Source organism: Rhineura floridana, chromosome 7 (genome assembly GCF_030035675.1).
Source record: "Rhineura floridana isolate rRhiFlo1 chromosome 7, rRhiFlo1.hap2, whole genome shotgun sequence".
In the NCBI taxonomy this organism is placed as follows: domain Eukaryota; kingdom Metazoa; phylum Chordata; class Lepidosauria; order Squamata; family Rhineuridae; genus Rhineura; species Rhineura floridana.
In genome coordinates this window covers 13,848,699-13,862,786 of record NC_084486.1, presented here as the reverse complement: position 1 = coordinate 13,862,786, position 14,088 = coordinate 13,848,699, and the positions used below count along the sequence as shown (strand labels likewise).

The 14,088-nt window shown below is 41.9% G+C and overlaps 1 protein-coding gene across 16 annotated transcripts in view; it reads right to left on the bottom strand.

The window, feature by feature from the left end:
• ZMIZ1 (zinc finger MIZ-type containing 1) overlaps positions 1-14,088 on the bottom strand; it is a 621,029-nt gene that overhangs the window by 589,038 nt on the left and 17,903 nt on the right. The window lies entirely within an intron of this gene.

Below are 14,088 nucleotides of genomic sequence, written 5' to 3'. Positions count from 1 at the left end.
GTAAAGAAATGAATTTTTTTAAAAAAAAAAAGTCTTCACTCCCTCGACACTGTCTGCTTCCCCAGATGACACCTCCCCCTTGCTCCAAACGAGAGGGGAGGCCTTTTGCTGAAGCGCCAGAGCGTCTTTCAGGCACATTAAGGGCAGGCATCTGCCTATAAAATACATGGCAGATGCCAAAGGAGGCTGAGGGTGGAGCTACCAGGAAGAAGAGGGGATTACTATCACTGATTCCCGTCTCCTTGCACTGCTGCTACTGGCAACACCCTTGCTTAGAATGAGAGGAGAGGGGGTTTTGTGAAGCAAAAAGAAGCAAGCCTGCAAAGAAAGGCTGCTTTCCCCCTTCCTTCCTGGCAGCTAGCCTGCCTTCCTGGCAGCTAGCCTGCCTCCCTGGGGGGAAGGGGTCACAATTTTTTTTCAGCTTATAAAGGGGATCCCGTGCTCATAAAGGTTGGGAACCACTGTTCTACACCATCAGCAGCGCAGGAAAGCTCTAAAATAAATCCAAACATTTTTTGTTTGAACCAGTGAATTTGCTGCCCACAGTTCACCTCTCAGCTGCTACCCAACACGAGGTCTCCCATTCTAACATTTAGGTTGGAAAAGCTATTCAACAAAGCACAAATACAAAATTTATCAAATATTTAAGGGAGTGGAATATACGTTTCAGAGAAAACTGAAAAGGTCTACTATTCTCAGACACCAAAAGCAGCAAAGTCAAGAGACAAGCTGATCTTTAGCAGGGGAACGGCTTGTCCTCCTCAAAATATCCCAACTAGTACCCTTACCTCACAATCTTGTATCTGTGTCATTCGGCCAGAATAAAAGTAATTTTTTAAAAACCACAGTTACAAGACTATACGGAAATGCTTAAGTTGCTAATACTCAGTCAGCTTCCAGGCTGGTATACCTGCTGATGATGATAAAATTCAGGCTCAGAACTGTGCTGACAACCCAACTTTCACCCCTACAACCCCACACGTGGTTTTAAGTGTGAACCCAAGTGTGAACCCTTGGTTTGTGATGTCATCTGTGCTATGGAGACAGCGTATGTCACAAATGACCTATAAGCCAACATAACATTAGCAGGATCAGCAAGAAACCATCACTCTTTAGGTGCGTGAAAGGGGAATTAGAAAGGTGAAGAGAAAGGGACAGACTTAAAAGACTAGGGAAAAAAGGTTAACCTTTAAGGAAGGAAGGAAGGTTCAGCTTGATCTGGAGGAAGCAGAGGTGGTGGTGCAGCGCTCACTTAAGGGAGTTAACATGGTTGTCCCATTTCAGACTCTCGGTAGGCCTCAAGTGGAACCTACCTTTTAGAATTCCCTCCCCCTAAATATTAGACAGGCACCATCTCTGTTATCTTTTCGGCACCTACTAAAGACCTGACTCTTTCAACAAGCTTTTCAAGACCTTATCCCAGTCTGTGTTGGAATTAATTTTTCAGATGTTTTTAAAGTTTTTTTTAAAGATGTTTTATTTTAATATGTTTTTAAACATATTTTGTTATAATATGTTTTAAAGTCTTTTGTTTTTAAGATGTTTTAGAGTGTTTTAATGTTTTTGTTTGGCACCCTGGGCTTCTTCTTAGAGCAGTGGTTCCCATCCTTTATGAGTATGGGACCCCCTTTATAAGTTCAAAAAATTTCATGACCCCCTTCCCCTAGGGAGGCAGGCTGGGTGCCAGGAAGGAAGGGGGATAGCAGCCTTTCCTTGCAGCCTTGCTACTTTTTGCTTCACAAAAAGCCCTCTCCTCTCGTTCTGAGTAAGGGCATCAGCAGCAGCAGTGGTGGTGCAAGGAGACGGGAGTCGGTGATACTAATCCCCTCTTCTTTCTGGCATCTCTACCCTCAGCCTCCTTTGGCACCTGCCATGTATTTTATAGGCAGATGCCTGCCCTTGGTGTGCCCGAAGGATGCTCTGGCACTTCAGCAAAAGTCCTCCCCTCTCGTTTGGAGCAAGGGGAAGGTATCATCTGCAGTGGTAGCGGGAAGCAGACATTCCAGGGAGTTAAGACCTTTTTTAAAAAATTAATAAATAATTCATTTCTTTACTGTTCGTGGCCCCCTCTGATTACTTCGCAGCCCCCCTGGGGGTCATGGCCCCTACGTTGGGAACCACTGTCTTAGAGGAAGGGCAGGATAAAAATTAAATAAATAAATAAAGTACTAAGTAGTTGAATGCTCCTCCACATAGAAAATTAGTATGATTAGTATAAGAAAAAGATTTTAGTTTTCCCATCTCTTCAACACCCTAGTTTTTCTATATGTAATGTTCTATTTTTTATATTTGGCTTGTGTTGTTTAATGGAGAAATATACAAAAAGGAGGCCCTACCTACAGCTCAGACACAAGTTTACACCTCCGTAAGAACTTGGCTCAGCAATTTTGGGAAAGAAGTAGGTTGAACTGCAAAAAGAATTAGGGGGCGTAAGCTGGGAGCACTGCCTGATCTTAAGAGCCCTAACTGAGCGGAGAAGCATTCAACCGCATGAGGCTCACGTGGTTGGTAACTCATTTTTAAGCAGGAGACATATTTTCAATTGAGCTTTCAGCCAATTGGACATGGGCTGAAGGGGGCAGCAATATTGGCTGCACCTACTGACTTGCTTCTGTGCATGCCAAACAAAGGCAAATATCTCTTTAGCTCATCCTCCCAATAGTGAGCTGTGGTGGAGTGTTAGATTCTGAAATGCAGGTACTCTTCATGATCACACCCCTTCCTATATAACAAAAAAGAAATGCAGACATTATGGCTTCCAGTCTGGCTTTTTTCTCAACACCACATCCCCTCCACTCCAACACACAAACACTTTGCTTAACATTCAGCCTGATGAAGGATTCTGGTGGACTCCAAAGCCTGCTCACTATTTTGTGGCATTTTGGTTGGCCCTAATGAAATGTATTGTCTAAGATTTTGGATTTTTTTTTTCAAAATAAAAATAAAAGTTTAACCCTTAGCCATGCAAGCTACTGTAAGCTATGTAAGCAAGCCTGGAATGGCAATACTATGAAGGACACATCATTCAAGTTTGGGAATTAAGAAGAACAGGAGGTTTGCAGGGAGCTCTGAGGCAGCCCCACCCTCTCCAAGAACTAGTTATGAAGACTCAGAGAAGGTTTGCAATCCAGAGACTATTCATACCTAGCATAGTGCTTTTTAAAAATGGTTTTTAAAAATGCTTGTAAACCAATAAGATGAAAGCTTCCTCCCACATTATCCTCCCAGTCCCTACCAGCATTTCCTTTGTGGATACAATTTCTATGGGTACTAAATTAGACCATTTCCCTTAAGTAGGAATGAAAGAATGTCTCCATTTCGGTTCTCTCAATTTTTCCAATCTTAAATTCAGTTCTTCACATTTCTGCAGCAATTTGCAATTAAAAAAATGACAGTTCTTCAGCATTTTACTGTGAATTTCTTCTAACACACATTTTTCTACGCAGTTTGTATGCAGTTGCAACCCACTCTGGGACCTTTGGGTGAAGGGTGGGTGGGTAATAAATTCTAATAATACTAATAAAAAAAATAATGTACACATTTTTGCAAGCAATTTTCCTAAAATAATACATTTGGTATGTTATTTTTGCAAATATATTCATTTTTATGCAAGCGTTCCCCTAATATATGCATTTTGTAAACATTGGTTGGAGAACTGCATTGCAAAAGTATAAATTTGATAAGATTCAGATTTAAATACAAGCTGAATTGAAATTCTCCCTCATCCCTACTTTTAAATATCTCTTCCTCTGCTAAATGTGAACTTATCTATTTGGCTTCTTTGGTGGGTTTCTCGCAAAGAAAAATATTTATTTGGCATGCATACCGTTGGCAAATTAATGCTCAAAGAGATGGCATCATCATTCATACTGTGAAATTAACTAGTGACACTCTGTCCCTGCTGCCCCACACCACTGAGTGTGGGCTGCTGCAAGGTTATCCCACCTCTCAAGTACTCATTACCTGGCATTGCCCAAGTCGGCTCATATAGAAAGCACCTGAGTTAAGTGTATTAAGAGGGAACACTGTCATTGGCTCTGGTTACTCACACTTAAGCTCTTGATCTGGGTCTTGGAGTGGGACAGAGGCCCATAAGAAGAGGGCTCTACCAAATGTTCTGTTCACTCTGACTGGAGTAAGTTTATTTATCAGACCGTATCTCCCTGTATGAGCCTGCCCGGGCCCTGAGATCCTCAGGAGAGGCTCTTCTCTCAATACCCACATCTTCTCAAGTACGACTAGTGGGGACGCGTGAGAGGGCCTTCTCAGTGGCTGCCCCTAGGCTTTGGAATTCCCTTCCTAGGGAGGTAAGAATGACACCCCCCCTTGTAGTCCTTCCGCAGACAAGCAAAGACCTTCCTATTCCAACAAGCCTTTGGAATTGAAGGCTAAGGATCGGGCGTGAAGGGTGCTGCATTGCTAATGTCTATTATATTATTTTTAAACTAGTTTGAACTCTTTTAGCTATATGTGTGTATGGTTTTAATATTGGAAATAGTTTAATCTTATTTTAATGTAGATTTTGTATGTTTTTAATTATATGTATTTTTTACCTGGAAGCCGCCATGAGTTCCAGTTTTGGAAAAATGGCAGGGTATAAATAAAGTCAATAATAATAATAAGTTAGATTACCCTTAGCCTGTCTCATGATTTCCAGAGGTTCTTGGGGTTGGAGGATGCCAGCTGCCTAGTCTCCTTCCAATCAGCCATCTTCTGTTAGGAGCAAGTAGTCATGCTACATTTTTGCATCTAGTATAGTAAGATCATTCACTCCCTCCCCATTGCTCATATGAGAAGGCTGGTTGATTCTTTGAATAAGTCACTCTTCTTGGCATACCTCCTTCCAGCCAAGTGACATATCTGGAACAGTGACACATGCAGAAACTCCATAGGACAGGCATCACCAGAGCCAGGTGGTACTCACTTCCAAAGTACTTAAGGAAATTCTTGACCTTATAACACCGCAACAAAAATAATCAGCCTCTAAAAATCAACCTTTTTCAAAAGAAGCCAGAGTTTCTGGTGTTTAGCAAAGTAAAGCACTTTGAAAGCATCCAGGAAATATAGCATGAGATTAAGTCCAAAGTGATATAAATTGGAACACACAAAAATCCAAACTTCACAGAGTTGCTGATGTAGCTTATATTGGCTGTCATTACCCTGGGAGGAGATTTTGGATTGGTTCAGATGTGGGAACCCGAGTACAAATCTTACTGGGTAGACTTGGGCAAATCGCTCTCACTGTGGAGTTCTACATATGGCTTCTCAAAACTAAGTCCCACCAAGTTCAGTTGGAGTTTACGCCCAGATAAGTGAGTCCAGGATTACAGCCTTAGTATGTTAGGTGTGTTGGATGGATAAAATGAAGTAGCCCCAAGTTGCATTGATGATGAATACGTAAAAATATAAACCAGAGCTTGGAAAAGTTACTTTTTTTGAACTACAACTCCCATCAGCCCCAGCCAGCATGGCCACTGGATTGGGCTGATGGGAGTTGTAGTTCAAAAAAGTAACTTTTCCAAGCTCTGATATAAACTACAGTTAAAAGGGCAAATTCAATCTTAATAATTATTAGGAAAGAAGTATCATAATGAATTCAATTAGATTAAGTGGGTATAGGATTGCAGCCTAACATGGTCAAGATCTACCCTAAAAGGAAAAACTACAAAGATTTACTTTCATTTTAGAGATTTATTTCAGTCTCTCTCCCTCTCCCCGCCCCTTGGTCATTTGGTGGTGGGGATAATATAACTAAACAGGATATAATGTTTAGAAAACTATGACCAGCAGATAGAAAAAAGCTTTTCACTCTCACTGTACCAGATCTTGGACTGGAGTCATCCAATATAACTGGCTGGCAGTATGAGAGTCAGGAAAGACAAAAGAAAGTGCTTTGCACAATTTTTACGGAATTCATTACCACCGGATGCAGCCACTAGCTTAGGTGGCTTTCAAAAAGTATTAGACAAATTCATGGACGAAAGGTCTGACAATGGTCATTAGCCCTGAGAACTAAATGCAACTTCTGTGTTTAGAGGCAATGTACACAGTGGTGTCACTAGCGGGAGTGCGGGGGGGTGCGGACCTCTGGCGCGCACCATCCCAGGTGCATGAACGGGGGTGGCTGGTCTTGCACGCGTGCGTGCACGCGTGCGCGCACACACTCACCACATGCTCCAGGCTGCTGGTGGAAGGCCCGTCCTGGCTTCACTGCCAGTGAGCGGGCGCCTGCCGTCGGTCTCGCCCTCCGGCCTCCGAGGAGGAGTTGGCTGCGCTGACCCGGAGCACTTCTCGGCTCCTTTGCCGGCCAACGGGGCGGGGCGGCTCTGGGTGTCACCCCCCTCAGGGTGTCACCCGGGTATGGTCCACACCCTCTGCACCCCAGTAGTGACGCCCCTGAATGTACATCTGAATAAAAGTTGCTGCAGGGCTAAAAGGAAAAAAACTGGCCTTTATGGAAGATCTTGACCATTTAAAACCACAAACCTACAACCCGCATACCTAGTGGACAGGACAGAATATAGCAACAAATAAGCTAAATCTGACTAGAAGGGTTGAAGAGGGGTACAGCTAGCTATGTGGAAAAAAGAGAACAGATCTACCCCAGATCTTCTGCTGAAGAAAAACCCACCAGGTTTATGTGCAACTCATACTACAAATCTCTACCAGACATATAGGTTACAGTAGTGTTTTTCAAAGTGTTTGAATGCAGGCCCCTCTATTGAACTCATTCTACCTTCCTCCGCCCCACCACCACCCAACATCAATAATGTGTTACAGCTGCTGCTACATGAATAACCTATGGAATGGAGTACTCATCCAAGATGGATATTAGAAGGAACAGAGCACCCTCCTACGACTATATCATTAAAACAAAGCAGGACCTCTTCCAGATCCCATTCTTAACAAATCACATTGGGATGATGGGGCACTGGTGCTAAAGTCACACTCATAAGTCCAATGTGGATCAGTGACCGTCCTCCACTGTGGGGTTTTTAACCCACTCAGGCTGTTACTGGTAAGGAGGAGAAAGTGTCCATTTGTACCAAGATCCTATCCTTCTCTGGAATTTACTGCCCCTGAAGGGAGGCTTGCTAGGGATGTGAAGTCCCAACCCCCACCCAGGTTAAGACACATTTTTTAAAAAGTATCAAGTGTAAAGGAGTTACAAAACACACAACCTTGATTTCATTAGTTCTACCTTTGCTGTGCAGGACATGTATATTAAAAATCCTCTCATGCCAAAAACTCAGCAAAAGTCTCAACAGTAAAACACTTTTATCAAAATTAAAAGCCATATGAATATATATAATCAGCTATTCTTATCAGTAGAGAACAGGAGTCTTAACTTTCACAACCAGCAAACAGCTCATCATCTTTAAACATTTCTGAAATCAAGTGTTTGCTTCTGACCAAGAGCAACTTATACTCTTCTTACACCAGTTTTTAACAGCATGGTAACATTATCTTCATCATACATAAATTATAGTGCATTTTCAAGGTAAGACAAGCTCCTTTAATTTGATTGCACTTATGCCATCTTTACATATACTAAACATTTCCTAAAATTATCACAAGATAAAAATGTCTGCCAACATCAGTCTTTCTGAATTTAAAAACAAACATTCACAGTTCATTATATTCTACAGAGCAAACCAAAATCATGTTCTCAGACCCACCTCCCATATAGCTGAGGACAGGGGCAAAAGCAGGTAACAGGAGCCAGTCTTAGTTTCAGAGATCAAGGACCAAGCCTGACCTGGAAGTATACCTGATCAGCTCTGGTTTATTGGTGCAAAGAGCCTTCCTTGGCTGGTGTCCCTGCAGTTCTCCCCTTTGGCCAGAGCAGTGTATTGGTGCACAGGCTCAACCTCCGCTCAGGTCACCAGTTCAAGCCCAGCACTGGACAATATGCTTAAGCTGATAACATAAATAGAGGTTATTGCACACTGCTCAATCTCCAAGCAATGTTAATGAATGTGCATAAGGATAAGCAGGAGACATACCTGTAACCTAGAGTATATACATTCTCTACACATATTATCTAGGCCAGTGATTCTCAAACGGTGTGCCGCAGCACACTGGTGCACCTCAAGAGGTGGCTAGATGTGCCGTGGATATTATGAAAGTATATTATTAATAAGTTATTTTTATTCATAGTTTAAAATATATTAATATATTTTTAATTTTGTACACAAAGTGCACCAGAAAATGTTTATATGTTTTACAGTGCACCATGAACCACAACAGATTGAGAACCACTGATCTAGGCAAAGGATGGCTAACCTGCAGCCCTTTAAATGTTGTCATACTCCCAGTTCTAATGAGCCCAGCCATCATTGTGAATGGTCAAAGAGGATGGGAGTTGCAGTCTAGCCACAGGTTAGACACTCCTGATTTAGGCAACGTACAACATTTCTCTGATTAGTATACATTCTCCACCATTCACTAGTGATTATCCATACCGACTGGACAAAAAATGCTTGTTCATGTTTCAGTCTATATATATGATATACACACAACTTAATCTTCCTATTTATACTTCGTTACTAAAATACTAATCCAAGTGACAAATTTATAAGGATAAATTAGAATGAGTACAAATTTTTGCCTAGCTCAGATGTAATGGGAAACGTAATTTCCTACTATGTAAATGAGCTATGGTGCACTTCTGAGTTATGTGGATCGCCTCTCCTCCTCCTTCACACCCATGAGAAGAGTAGAAGCATCTGGTTTTAAATCTAACCACAGTACTTTCCAACATCTGAATTCTGGGAATTGTAATTTGTTTAAACAGTGTTACTGAGGACAAGACAGGATCTGAAAGTCATGGGGCCCTCTTAGTGTGTCCATCCCCTAGGTCTGTGAGGTGGGTGGTCACCAGAGAGAAGCCTTCTTTGTGGTGGTCCCATGGCTTTGGAACTCCCTTCTGGTAGATCTGTGGCAGGCAGCTACACTTCAGAATTTTTGGAAGGTCTTAGGACTCATCCAAACCATACTAAAAATCCATGTTTTCCTTATTGCCCACTGGCAGTCCAAACCTGCTTTGCACTTTCTTTGTACTCTGATCAAACTTTCTCTTCATCCATAGAGAAGGTATGCTTTTTTTGTTTACAAACTCTTCCTCCCTTTCATCTTGTGGTATTGCTGATTGGCTCAGAAGGAAGAGGGGAGAGGGAGTCAATGGGAACCCAACTGAAGCAGGAGGCATGGAAGGAGGTTGAACTGCAAGTCAAAGCAACTGGCATCTCTCCTCAGCAGCTGTTTGTAATAGCTATTTCTCCCCTTTACAGGCTATAGTTGGTACTGAAAGCTCCAGATCAAAGGAAGGGAAAGTGTGGGAACGCAGTGATTGGATAGGAACATCATATGGATGAAGGTGAATTAATGGAGGCACAGGGGGCTTACACTGCAGATTATTGGATGTATGAATGAGATCTAAAATTTGTTTCCATAATTTCCCCAAGTTTGAACATAGCACGAAAACATGATTTCCTATAATATCTGAACTGGGTCTTTCTGTTTATGCTTAACTAGTCTTTTGGTACTTTAAAAGTATTATAGATATACTCTATTAATGTGCAATTGTGTGATGTAGCTCTTCAGCTGGCTTGTTTCCAAACCATAACTTGCTTAGAAATGGTTAGGGTCGAGTCCATTTTAGGGTTATTAAAATGTCACTGTAGGATCTGCTCTCAGTGCCTACCTCATGTTAGGCTTTCAGAGAGCAGTGGATGCTTTTTTCCATGGAAAGACAAAGCAAATACCCTTCACAATTCAAAATTAAACACTGCCTGAAAAATTGGCTGCAATTCCCACAAGGCAGCTAAGCTAGCTGGTGCGAGTGGTACCTGAATGTTTTCCTACTCCAACGAGGCAGGCTTGGAGCAAACAGTAATGTCTCTGACCTTGTAACAGATACCAAGTGTGGAGGAACTGAATGCTGCCTCTGAAAAGGAGATAAGATTCCACTGCCAAGCAGAGAGCAAATCACAGAATGGGTGGTGTGTGGTTTCAGCAAGCCAGGCTATAAAGGACTGCAGAAAGATGTCCTAGTATTGGGACATCTGTTTTATAAATCAACTCTCCACCAACCCCTGACATAAATGTTTAGCTGGAGGAAAATAAAATTCCATATGCAGATAAACTGTTATGATTGTCAGCCATGAGCAAGCTTCAACCACAAGCCTTCTTCACAAAGACTCTGTGGAAAACCATACATGCCTTCTAAAGCGCAAGTACCTTTGCTCACTTTAAGTCACCACCTTTTCAGGTCTCTACATAAATTTCCTCATCCTGTTCTCAGACTTCAGCCAGATCTATGCATGCAACAGAAGCGAAGAAGTAGAAACCTGAGACTGTAGAGTGGACTGCGCCACTTCAGACAGTGGGGTGCATACGCGACATTTCTTTTCATTAAATTGCCTATCTAGGAGAACAACCCCAAATACCTTAGCACAGCGGGGAGAAGTGTGGTAAACCATCTCACCCTCTACCATGCTAGTTTCTCCTCCCCCTCCTTTTAAAATCTTTCTTTCTTAAAGGTAACAAAAGGTATAAAGCACCACAAAGTACTACAAAAGAAAGTCCAAACAGGATAACACTATGTCCATGGATTGCGACTCCTGAGGGATATCACTGCTGTGCTTCAAGGGTGCTTGAGAGAAGAGAAAGCAAGAACTCTTCCAAGTATTATTCCAGAATGTCCTGTATTTATCCAGATAGCATGCGGGGGAGGGGAATGAAGGTCTGCTGGGCTAGTTTCCTACTTGGAAGAAGATACTGGAGTATTGAATAGAATCATCCACTTCCCACCTAAATTGGCACAGACTGTCCTACCCCTCATTCTGCTCTTTTCTATGTAGTACAATAGACCAAGTCAGAGCAACTATGTTCAACTTGTGATGAACCACCAAACTGACAGAAATCTCGCTTGTGCCTATTGATGTTTAATTAAAACCCCACTCCTCACTTTTGCAGTTCTATGAGGCAGTAAAAACAGGAGGGGCTGCCTGCAGCTCAGTGGGGCACCAGCTGTGCAGGCCTGACCTACCATCTTCATATTGTATAGTCTCATAACCACACTGTAAATGTACCAAGTGGAAACTGAGACAGGTATACAGCAGTTTTGCAAAGGGAACACGCTGAAACAGAGTGGCAAACCATTGTTTCCCATCACAGAAAACAAGCTTGGGCCTGCATGCGAGTGAAGGTGATTAGTGGCTTCTGGTGCTGGGTGGTGGCAAACCCTACTCAGAATCCCTCGGACTCTACTGCATCTTTCTCTCACATTCAGCAGGAAGACCTGGAAATTCACAACAGAACCAGCAAAGAAATAAGAATGTGCCTATGCCATCCCCAACCACTTTCCTATTTCATATCCATACCCTCTTCCCAAAATCTCTTCACCTGCTTCAGAACCATAATTTTAGACAACTTGCAAAAATCTTTTCGTTCACTCAGGTCTTTGGCTCGTTCATGCTTTTATTAGACTATAGTGCTACTGTTTTTGCTATTTAGACATCTGTATTTCTTGATTTTATATTTGTTTCCATATCTAACTAGTCATTAGTTTTATCTGCACACACTCTTTGAGAAGGCACTTGTAAAAAAGATGCTTCTGCAATTACGTGGCACACATTTCATTTATTCTGTGCTGTAAACACTTCTGTGCTTGTTTTCCCCCCCAGGGGGAGGGGGGGAGAGCTGGTTTTGTACAAGACTAAACTTCAGAATCCACCTCTCCCCCAACCAGCGTTCCTTGTGGTAAGTGGTGCCTAAAGCTGTTTTTACAATTAGCAAGCATTTTTATCATGCAGTCTAAATCTGATCTGCCACCATTTCACCCACTGCTTTTTCTCCTTCCCTTGGTGTCAGCAGTAAACAAATCTGCAGATTGAACAGTGGCCTGGTGAGCTTCCTCGAACCCAAACAGAAGCAACATCTCTCATTAAAAGGAGTACTACAGTAGGCTTATATTCCTTTGCATTCCTGGCTACTCAGCTGAGAACCCGTTCATGTAACTAGACCAGTTAACAAAAGGTACAGATTCCAGTATGCTCATGCCAACTTCTAGCGACGTCAACCCCAATGCCATATAATATAAAATATAAGCATTGCCCATGTCTGGATTTCAAGTTCTGACATGCCACTGGAAGCCACCCTAGGTGTGGGTTAGCAATGCCTTGCCAAGAAGCTTATCCAGGATGTATTCACTGGTAGTTGGTGTGAACATGTTTGCCTCACCACAGGCTGATGCCACTGGAAGTCAACAGGAGGTGTTGACTGTTGTTGCCAAAAGTCAGATCATTCATATGAACAGAGTGGAGATGTCACAACACAGGAGGCCAAAACCCCAACCAAGTTTGGATAGTCAGAGGTGATTGCGTTTTTGTCACATTATAAATGTGACCAAATGCAAAGGAGAAGAGAGCTCCTGTACCATTTACAACAAAGTAGAAGAGAATTTCACCATGTGCAGCTGTGCCCACCCCTACATGACAAGGTGCACCTTGCACCCCCTTCTTTTTCATCTCCCATTCCATCAATCTGCTCATGGCAGCATATGTTATGTGCCGCCATGTAAACCTTATGACAGTGTTGCCAGGTAAGTCATAAGGTGAGCTTAATGGCTGAAAAGGGAATTTGAACCCATGTCTCCCTAGTCTGATATTAACTCTTAAAAGGTACAAGAGTCCTGCTGCCCATCCTCCTTTACATTTGATCACCCTACATTGGGGGGGCGGGATTGAATCCTTTCCTGTCCTCATGGCCAAATCTTTTTTAAAAAACCCAAAGCAAAATTCAGCTCTACTGATCTTCCCTGATGAAATTATATTTGTTTAATACATTAATATAAAGAAGTCACTTTCTGCTGCCTTCTGACCCATATATTCCTATATTCTCACCCACACTGAAAGCAAAGACAAACAAATTACCTCAGATACTTTAGTCAGTACACTCACTTCAACTCACGAGTTCCTAGGGTGGCAAACAATACAAATGCAATACAAAGACTATACAACCGTAAGATAGCAACATGTTTAAGACTGTTGCTGTTCTACCTCTGTCTGTAAATTCTAATCAGCTAAGCTGTTGTCAACTTTAACTTAATGAACCATTTAAAATTCCAAAAATGTTCCTGGGGTGGTTCCACAGACATGTGGCTCATCCACTTTCTACAGCTGAGGAGACTTTTCAAACCCTACTGACAACAGAGACCCAAGTTTATGAGTAATAAAAACCCCAACCCCATGTTTGATACCTATGAAATCTCACCAAATTTCTGGGGATCAACGTTCATAGGCCAAAACGCCACTGGATTATAAAATCTGACAGTTGGGCATGATTAAGTATAGCTCTAGTATAAGCCCAATAAAGAAGATGCAATCAGACCCATAGCAGACACGCACATCATCCCAATATTATACTGAAAGAATCAACGATAAATATATTGTCCCCAATTTTCATTAACATAGTTGTTCCCTGTCATTTGAACCACATACCAAAACTGCACAAGACTTTACACTTCTGTTCAACAGTATTTCTACTGATGCAATTCCTCTCCTCCCCGCTCAAACACTTGGGGTGGTGGTGGAAGTAGTACTGTATCACAAAATCTTGTGAGATCTAAGTGGAAAAGGCATTACATCAAGAGCAAATGTAATACACAGGAAAAATTTGAATAGAAGCTTATTTAACAGAATTTTACAACTTAGAATTACCTAGTAAGTGATCTTGAACAACAAAAAGATGATCCACAAAAAAACACTTATATCTTCCCTTTCTTCAAGATATACAGCATTATTCCTTTTGGCTTGCCCAGCATAATCTTAAGTGTGCACAGGTTTAAATCTTGCCCAGCAACAAACTCAGCACGCTTTGGTTGCTTATACAGCAACATGGCCTTTTTGAAGAAAACGTTTTTTTCACAGAGGTTTACTCAATACACAGCTAAGCAATACTATTAAAGTTTTGGTTTTGTGTATTTTTTTACAAATGTCAAATGTTAGGGACCACAAACACTGCAAATCAATGGAATGTTCTAAGTTTCCTCAACAAGTATGACAATAAACTCAATTGTTCTTT